Source organism: Macrosteles quadrilineatus, unplaced genomic scaffold (genome assembly GCF_028750875.1).
Source record: "Macrosteles quadrilineatus isolate MER2022 unplaced genomic scaffold, UCM_ALF_1.0 Scaffold_3__2_contigs__length_128488019, whole genome shotgun sequence".
Lineage (NCBI taxonomy): Eukaryota > Metazoa > Arthropoda > Insecta > Hemiptera > Cicadellidae > Macrosteles > Macrosteles quadrilineatus.
The window spans coordinates 30,155,488-30,165,421 of NW_026542596.1; positions in this window are offsets into that span (position 1 = coordinate 30,155,488).

Consider the following 9,934-nt stretch of genomic DNA (forward strand, 5'->3'; position numbering starts at 1 on the left):
ATAACCCTCCTAAATCTACATAAATCATCCATCACAAACATCTTTTTCGAGTAAATAAACAAACACCAGTTCATTGTACTGACCAGCTGTTTCATTAACTAAATTAAATTAAATCATGTAAACTTAGGAAGCATGCCAGGCGTAGCCCTTTGGAAAACAGCCTGTGGGGCAGAGCCCTTAGGACATTCGTCCATATCAATACTTTTCGGCAAATCTACACACTCTAAGCTTCATTTTGATGTGCCATAAGCCTATATTTTTATTTGGTAAATGGCCTTAACCGTTTACATAAAATTTGATTGTATCACTTTAATAATATGATAGATTTTATATTGTAAAGTTAAATTAGAACTTGAAAAATAACAAAAAAAATATAATGCTTTAGTTGTTGAGTAATGTTTATTGTGATGAGGTATCTCTCTCAGATACTTTTAAATAACTATACGAACACATTTTTAACTTAACTTTAAGTAAATGTAGATTAATTGTATGTAAACATAAACTCAGATGAGTCTAAACCATATGAAAATTGTATAATACCAATTAAAATTCTGGTTGATGAGTATTAATAAAAATATAATAAAATATTATATTAATAAAAGTATTACAATTGGTCAAACACAAGAAATAACTTCAAATGAAGATTTTAGTAGGGATTGAAAGGATTAACTACAATAATCTTTTTTGTGTTGTTGTGAGTTTAATTTTAGTATGGAAAGAATTATAGACGAATGTGTTGAATTCAATCTTTGTTATTAGAATATGCTAACTAATGTAAATTTAATACCTTAGATATAAGTTTTATACACAAGCAAGGAAGACCCCAATTTCCTAATTGGCTTAAAAGTAAGATGTAAATATAACTTAACGCATTTTTACCTAACACCACCTTAATATAAAAGCAATGGAAAGGTCATGGATATATCTCTATTCACCGGTGTTGCTTAAAGTCGATTACTGTACTACTAAATTCAAATGTTTGAGAACTTGAGATAAACAATTGTTTACTGGTGAAATATAACTATACCCCCGCCGCAGCAAACCTGCAGACTAAGCGAATTTCAACTCGTCTGATTACATTTTTACTAAAATATTTCCATAAATAAGACATATTTTTCCCTATTTAAATAACATTAGATTTAACGAGTGCTTAGGTTTGCTGCTACGGGGAAGGTAAAAAGTGTTTTTTGACCATACGTCAATAGTATAGGATAAAATAAATAAATTTGCCAAATTTTATCAATATATACCCATAAACAAGTAAACTACAACAATTTTCATTTTCTCCATAAGAATAACATGGGAATTTTTAATTACACTATTTTTGAATTTTCTCCGTGACCGTTAGGCATACAACAGCGCTTCAATATACTAAATTATTTCTTTTTTTAAGCTCTACAAAACGGTTTAGAAAGAAATCGCAAATTTTTTTGTTTTTAGGTTCAAAAATGGGAAAAACCCATTTTTACCCCATAAAACCCCCCATAAACCCCCGTTCCCATGGTCCGATTATGCTGGATCGCGAACTCGTTTGAATAAACGTAGGTTTACACGTTTGTACCAAATTTCATCAAAATCGGATCATTTTTGCTCGAGTTATCGCGCTAACGGACACATATATATATATATAAATATAAATATATATAAATATATATATAAATATATATATATATAAATATATATATATGAATTTGAACGGATGGTGTTTTTGGCCTCTAGGGACCTCAAAATGAAAAATTTTATCGGTCTCGGGTCCAGGTCTTACCATGAGTACTACGGTAATAGCTTATTCCCTATATGGGAAATTCGCTAAAATGCAGGCACATGGAAACTGGCAATGTCAAAACGCCACTTACATACGTAGTTCATATATTTAAACTACATTCTTCAAAAAAATTAAATACTTTTGGTTTTTTCGACCGTCTTTATTAGGAAACAAATTGATATTACGTTACCCAAAATATTTCTTTTTTGTAAAACAACTGCAAATTGATATATTTTTCCATAGCAAAAGAGCTTTGGCAAAAAAATTCACACTGAGTTTCGTTTTACTTATGCCAAGTATTCTAAATATTTCAGTTGAAATTAATCTGAAAATGACTCATGACACAGCTTATCAAATAGTGATATCGTTCCTTTAACTTGACACTTCCAAAGGTAAGCAATTTTATAGAAAATTAGAAATTTAAAACTAGTATTACTTGAAAAGCACTTTTGTAACGTTTTTATAATTACTGTTTAGCAAAAATTAAAAGAACTGTTGGTATAATTACAACATCCACTAATTAGGTAATGTTTTCTTATAATCCAGTTGTAAAGAAATCTACTGCGTTTGTAAATATTTACAAGTTTTTTCTGTATTGTAGTAAATGTTATCCTTAGTCAAAACTCAAACAAAAAAGTTTTTCTTAGAAATCGCCAGGCTTAGTTTTTCTCAAAACTAGTGTAATTAAATTAATATCCTTGAAATATGTTCACATTTTATGAATGGTAGGTTTATTTCTCTACTAAGTATCTTAGTAATAATAAAAATAATAAAAACGTTATCTGGTTCATGGCTGAACAAAAGCTGCAGTATCTCTAAAAAATGCTTAAATGTTTAGAAATGATAAATCTGTTAATCGATACTGATTCAGACAGTTATAGAAAGAAATCCTAGCTCTGCATTGATCCTTGGTAATAGTGTTAAAAGAAACACTCTACATGTAGATATCTTAACAAATCTAAGCAATCGTTATACAAATCAAAAGAGCTAAGGCTTTTTAACTGAGATGCAGGGAACCAATAGAAAATCAAAGCATTCGCCATCGCTTATTTTATCTATTGCACTCTTCAGCTTGTGAGATTGAATAGCCTTTTTACACAACAACTCCATAAGTGCTCTTAATCCTTTCGTTTAGAGGTATTCAGCCCTCTTGATGAAAGGCTTTTTCCTACCTACAGTACTGCATGAAAGTGCATATGTTTAGAAACTGGCTCGCATAAAATGAAATACCTTCAGATACGAAGACTAGCAAAACCACTTGGCTACCCAAATAATTTTATATGTTAGGTTTGAAAACTGACAATGCAGCAAAATAAAAGAAAAATAAGCAAAACCTATTTGGGTTAAGCAAAAGAGTGATTACAAACTAGGCTATGTATTTTTTCGTTACAAACTGTTTAGGCTACAGTAGGAAAAGTAGTTTACACAAGATGTGTACCTAGAGTTTGGGAGATGCAAGGCGTATTCCACACACTTTTCAACAATTGGATGAATCGTAGTGGAATGATAACCGATGTGCACACAGTATAACGATTCCACTTGCATTCGTTATCCGAGGTTTACAAAACGCTTGTTTACAACTTCAGGTGCTTAGTTTGATACTTTTACAGGAGCATTTGAGCAATTTGTGTGTTACACCTTGGATAAAGTGGCTTGATATGTACGTTCTGCATTTTGAAGCTCCTAAACCTCTAAGTTTGGAGTGGAGATGGAAGGAACTAATAAGCCTCCACTTACTAGCTTCTGAGGTTAAAACCATGATTATTAATATAGTTTAGTATGAGTAGTTATTATTGAGTGGACAATAATAATTTATATAGATTCAAGCATTTTAGAATAGAGTAACGGATGTATTTCAATAAAGCACGTTTGATAAAACAATATACATTGAAATGGTGAGGATGTTTATTACAGAGCCATAATCCCTATTGACGATGGGCCTTGACGTGGCGTGCATTCATAATAAGGTTATGCTCATTCGACGAGCCCCTGTTAAATAAATTTATCACCACTACGATCTTTAAACCTCTTCGAAATATTCTTACTTTGCTATCTTTGTTACTCATTTTTTACATAATTCAATAGTAAATAAAAATGATTGTCATCACGTAGAAAGATGATTTGCATGAAAATCCTTATACTTCCCATATCTTATTACAGTGTACTTCATAATGTACAGTAAAAACTGAAATGCTACTAAGCAGCTACAAATAGTTAGAGCATAAACATTTGAAGCCCTCTCCTTTTCGTTCCTTAGTAATGTGTCCTTCCTAGTCCTATATTTCCAATGATATACCTAGTCATGATTCCCGGTAGTTTTGTGTAATGTGCAAAAAACTTAGAGTCAATATTTCACTTCCTACGATCTAGAAGTAATTACGATTGATCGTTATGAACATCATAAATTTTACCTAACCATTTTTTGGACGAAAACCAAAATGTTGTCTGTTTCGTACACAGGACATTTTCATCTATTCTAATCGACATAAAACTATGTTTCGATAGAAATCACATTGATTTTATATACCTTTATTTCCCCTGTTTGAAGCGTAAATGGAAATGCTACGATAATGTATTTATAATACCCCCGCCGCAGCAAATCTGCAGACTAAGCGAATCTCCGTTAACCTGATTGGATTTACACAAAAATTCCTCCATAAAAATAGCACATATTTCCTATTTAAATAGAATAAGTTTAACGAGTACTTAGGTTTGCTGCAACAGGGAGGATAAAAAAGATTTTTTTAATAAATTGATAATAGTTTAGTAAGAAATAGAAGTATTTTCCAAAATCTATCAAAATATGTTCATAGTAAGCAAACTACAACAGTTGACTTATTCTCCATAAGAATAACATGGGAATTTCAAAATTACAATTTTTTTGAATTTTCTCCGTAACAAATAGGCGCATAATAACACTTCAATATACTAAATTATTTGTTTTTTTAAGCTCTACAAAATGGCTTAAAAATATATTGTGAAATTTCGTGTTTTTTGGGTAAAAAAATGGGAAAACCCTATTTTTACCCCATAAAACCCCCCAAAAACCCCCGTTCCCATAGTCCGATCATGCTGGTTCGCGAACTCATTCAAGTTTATCCCGCCTTACACCTTCAAACCAAATTTGATCAAAATCGAACAAAAATTACTCAAGTTATCGTGCGGATGGACATATATATATATATATATATATATATATATATATCTATATATAGATATATAAAAATTTGAACGAATGGTGTTTTTGGCCTCTGGGGACATCAAAATGAAAAAGTAAATCGGTCCCGGGCTTAGGTCTTACCATGAGACCTACGGTAATAGCTACTTCCCTATAGGGAAATTCGCTAAAATCTAATGCATTATTTAAAACTACATGTCATGCTAAAATGTTTAAAAATTTACAAAAATTCTATCCTATTTGTCACGTTATCGGAAGACAGAGGGTGCAAAAATCTTGAAAATGTGTTTTATTTCTCCATGATAGTGAATTAGCTCAATTTATTGTTCTAATGTTTGTTGAAATGAACTGCTACCCAGAAAAGTTTTTATCATTTGAAGACATGTTGTTATTATTATTATTATTATTACCAACAGGGTGCAGCACTATTTTTTTATGACAACAGCTAATTTGCAACCAAAAGGTGAGTGAGCGTAGCAAACCAACTTCAACCTGGAGGTGAGTTAGCGTAGCGAACGTGCTAACCTGGTGGCAAGTGAACGCAGCGAACGAGCTCCAACCTAAAGGTGAGTGAGCGTAGTGAACGAACTTCAACCAGGACGTGATTGAGCCATGCTTAACGAACGAGCTTATCTTGAAAATGAACGAACATTTGACATAAAACCACATTAGGACAGGACGACGTCTGTCAGGCCAGCTAGTAACTTTATATTTTATTGTATGATAAAAAATCGTACATTTTGATTCTTTACTGTATAAAACCTGTTGTATACATACCTTTTGGTAACATCGTTTATATTCAATTCTAAAAAAGGGTTAATTCAAAGTTCAAGTTTACAATGCTACGTTTTAAAAAATATTCCTAATCAACCAACTCAGTATTTATTCAACTTAATTCAAGATACAACCTATGTGAATTGTTTCATATTTAAAAACAAGTTGTTCTGGAATAAAGTATATCATTGTAGACTAAATCTAATTTCTTCTATCTTGTATCAACTTACATTTTAATCATGCTATAAATAAATTTAATATGGGCAGATAATTATTTTTACAAAAAAAAAATCGATTATAAGAAGGAATGGAGGGGATATAAAATAAATCCATTAAATGAACATAGTCCCTGCCTTGACGAACAGCAACAATCCATTTAATCACCTCTGCGTGTTTCTCTCGTTTTGTTTCTCATTTTCTTTACAATATTCTTTTTTTCTTTCATAGTTTAACACTTCATTATTTTATCATATTAAATTCACGTCTAAGTCTCCGGACAGTGCCAAGTTGTTATGTTTATAACATTCAACCTGTCTATATGGGTTTCATTCACGTCTGATACAAGGGTCTTAAGTCAGTTTTGTATCCCAGTCACATACATTACAAGTCTATCAGACAAGTAATGGTGGCCATAAGCTCAATAATACCCTTGAGATATCGCACCCTCCTTGATGGTCATCAGTAGGGGATCTCTCCTAGTTTAGAGGGTAAATACTGTTTATTGTTGCTCGTGATATGTCACCGAGTTTCGTGATTTAGATAGAATTAAATTGAAATAACTGTATGCGTCTTATAAAAGGCATAACCAGATCAAATTAGTTGTGAGAACGTGTGTGATAAATATTTTTATTATATGGAAAAAGGGAGATAAAAAAACTGCTTGGAATATTCAGAGCAAATTTGTCATGTGGGTGAATAGATTAATTTAATGTAATTATTAAATGCGTAGTGTTACCTTAACGCTGTGCATACCACACGTGTAGTTTAATTTAAACGGAGTTATTTCTTCAATATTTTAGTCCTTTTCATACATATTCGATAGGCAAAATGCCTACCTGTATACTAGTTGACCTAAAGTAGGATAGTATGCCATAATAAAGAACTTCAAAACCATTATTATGTATCATACGAATTATTTCTTTGTTTCTTAAACCTTAACCGGATGAGTTACTCATGCCACGTAACGGAATGGAAACGCATATCTTTTGTTCTCTGTACAATATGTTAGAAAATCTACCCTTTATTATACCCTTTATATGAAGGGCGACACTGAAACCAGTTGTAACCCCGTTTTAACACACCTACTCTCTGAGTTGTAATTGTATTAAATCAAACGCACTTCAGAGTAAAATTTACTTCTTTATTGAAGTTTTTTATTCTCATCTGTGTTTGGTGTATCTTCGTTATAACACTTCATCTTGTTATAGCCTATATTACAAGATACACCAACAAGTACAAACAAATTATACATTTACGTTTGTAAATTTTACATTAAAACGTTAATTGTCGAAATCCTGGACCTAAATAACCTCATGGACGCAAATGAGTGTTTTACATGTCTTCTTGAGATACTGGTTCAGAAAAAATATGAGGTGAATTATTGCTCGTAAAAGAACAACGTTGGCGACAAAGTGACGCCATCAATACAGTCTCAAGTGGCAAGTGGCAAAAGTGGCTCTCTCGTGGAGCTATGGAACATTTATGGGGCTCTTCACCACCAGCGTCACTCTTGGAAATAGGCTTCATTTGTCAGTGAAGAATAGCTTATATCAGGTTCTATAATAAGCATATAGTTGCTCTGTAAAAACGATTTCTCACAAATATACTGTTTTTTGATATGTTTATAATGAAATCTTCAGTTATGTAAATGTTGAAAGTTCGAACTTAAAGTAAACTGCACTTAATTATTTCATTTTGCAATTGTTATGTCTAGAACCTTCTTTTTTCTTGTTTATGTGTGTGTTTAATTTTTTAAATGTATATTGGGATTGGATTGTCATATGTGATATTGAAATTGGTTGTGATATAAATTGAAGGGAGAGACATAATTAATAGGGCTTTACAAATTTGAAACTACCATAATGCAAGCATTTATTAATAATATTTGGCTCTACATAAGAGAAATAATCATCAACTCGGTTGTAATATTACTTTTATAGAAAGCGATTGAACTCACCCCTATAAAAAAGTAATTTCTGGCCATATATGGCCATATCAAAATTCCATATATGTTTTTATAAAGCCATATATGGTTATTTATTGCCACATATGGAAGCAGATATGGCCAGATGTGGTTGTATCCATATATGGTGGTGTCCATATATGGTCATATATGTAGTCTATATATGGAATTATTGGCCATATATGGCCATACATGTTTTCTATATATGAAATGATTGTCCATATATGGCCATACATGTTTTCTATATATGATATTATTACCCATATATGGCCATAAATATCCTCCATATATGGAATCATGGTCTATATATGGCCATATATGACTCCCAGGTATGGAATTAAATTACTCATATACGGAATAATAATTTTCCATTTATGCTCATGTATAAATGAGTTTTTGACAATAACTGGAATTATTATAAGGAATTGTTGCCACATTTGGATTTTGTAACTGGACTCCCAAACACTTCTTATAATATATATAATATTATAAATCTTAAAGTTTGTGAGTTTGTGTATTTTCTTGTTGCTCTCGCAAGCACAAACTACTGAGCTGATTCAGTTGAAATGTGGTAAAGTAGGGGGCAGATAATGTAGGCATTTCTCATTTAAAGTAATTAGTAGTAAAGTAATAAAGTATCCAGATTTGAACCCAGATGACAAAATCCTGTACATACATCTATTGTACAATTTTATTATAACGCTACAAAATCTTAAAACTGTCGTATAATTTTAAAATTGTAAGTGTAGTAGGCCTAAATAAAGAGAATATTATATTAATAATTAATTAATTGTACCTTTGCTATCAAACAGCCGCAAATATCAATGTCACGTAGTTAGGCTATATTAATAATAACATTCTTCAAATGACATAAAATGTCTAAGAAAATCTCGTTTTACGAGACCAAATACAGCTTCTCTTATTCGTAATGGGTTTTGTTAAGAGATTTGATATGAAGCGGTCGTGGGGTAGTGGTTAAAGGGGTGTACTCTCACCCTGGAGTCCCGGGTTCGAATCCCAGTCAACTGCATGAAATTTTTGTTTTGAAATTTTCGAATTAAAATTTTTTATTTAGGTGTTATAATGCATAGTTTATACCATTTAATGTGAAAATATGTTTAATTGTAATTTTTTTATATATTTTTTATTTAAAAATTTCCATATATGGGGGATTCCATACATGATCATATCTGGTTATATTTGGTCCAAAACCAAATATAACCAGATAAAAAAAAATTTATATGGCCATATATAAACTTTTTCATAAGGGCAATAAAAGTTTAAAATAAAGATAAAAAGACAACAAGTCGAAAATAAAGTTGCAATAAGACAATGAGTATATATGCGCACTATTGAACCAAGAAACAGCGGAAAAGTAATTTCAGTTTATTAAATCTAAAGCAGTTTCCTTAATAAGGTAATTTTACGACTTCAGACTAAAATGCTAATGATCAAAACACGTGTCATCTCCTTGTCTTGGCTTATTGGACTGATACTACTGTGTCATATATTCTATTCATTGTTGGACTTATCCCCAACCCTTACTTGATATTTAGTTTATCATGTGAGAGCTACTACTTAACAGCATCAGCACCGCAATAAGTGTTATCTGCTTGTATCAACTCATTGAACTGATAACGATCCTGTCAGATATTCTATTCATTGTTGCATGTTATCTACAACCCTTACTTGATATTCAGTTTATCACGTTAGAACTGATACTTAACAACATCAGCATTACAATATGTGTTACCTGCTTGTCTCAACTCATTGAACTGATAAAGACCCTGTCAGATATTCTATTCATTGTTGCATCTTATCTACAACCCTTACTTGATATTCAGTTTATCATGTGAGAGCTAGTACTTAACACCATCAGCATCACAATATGTGTTATCTGCTTGTCTCAACTCATTGAACTGATAACGACCCTGTCAGATATTCTATTCATTGTTGCATCTTATCTACAACCCTTACGTGATTTTCAGTTTATCATGTGAGAGCTACTACTTAACACCATCACACACTCACTCCC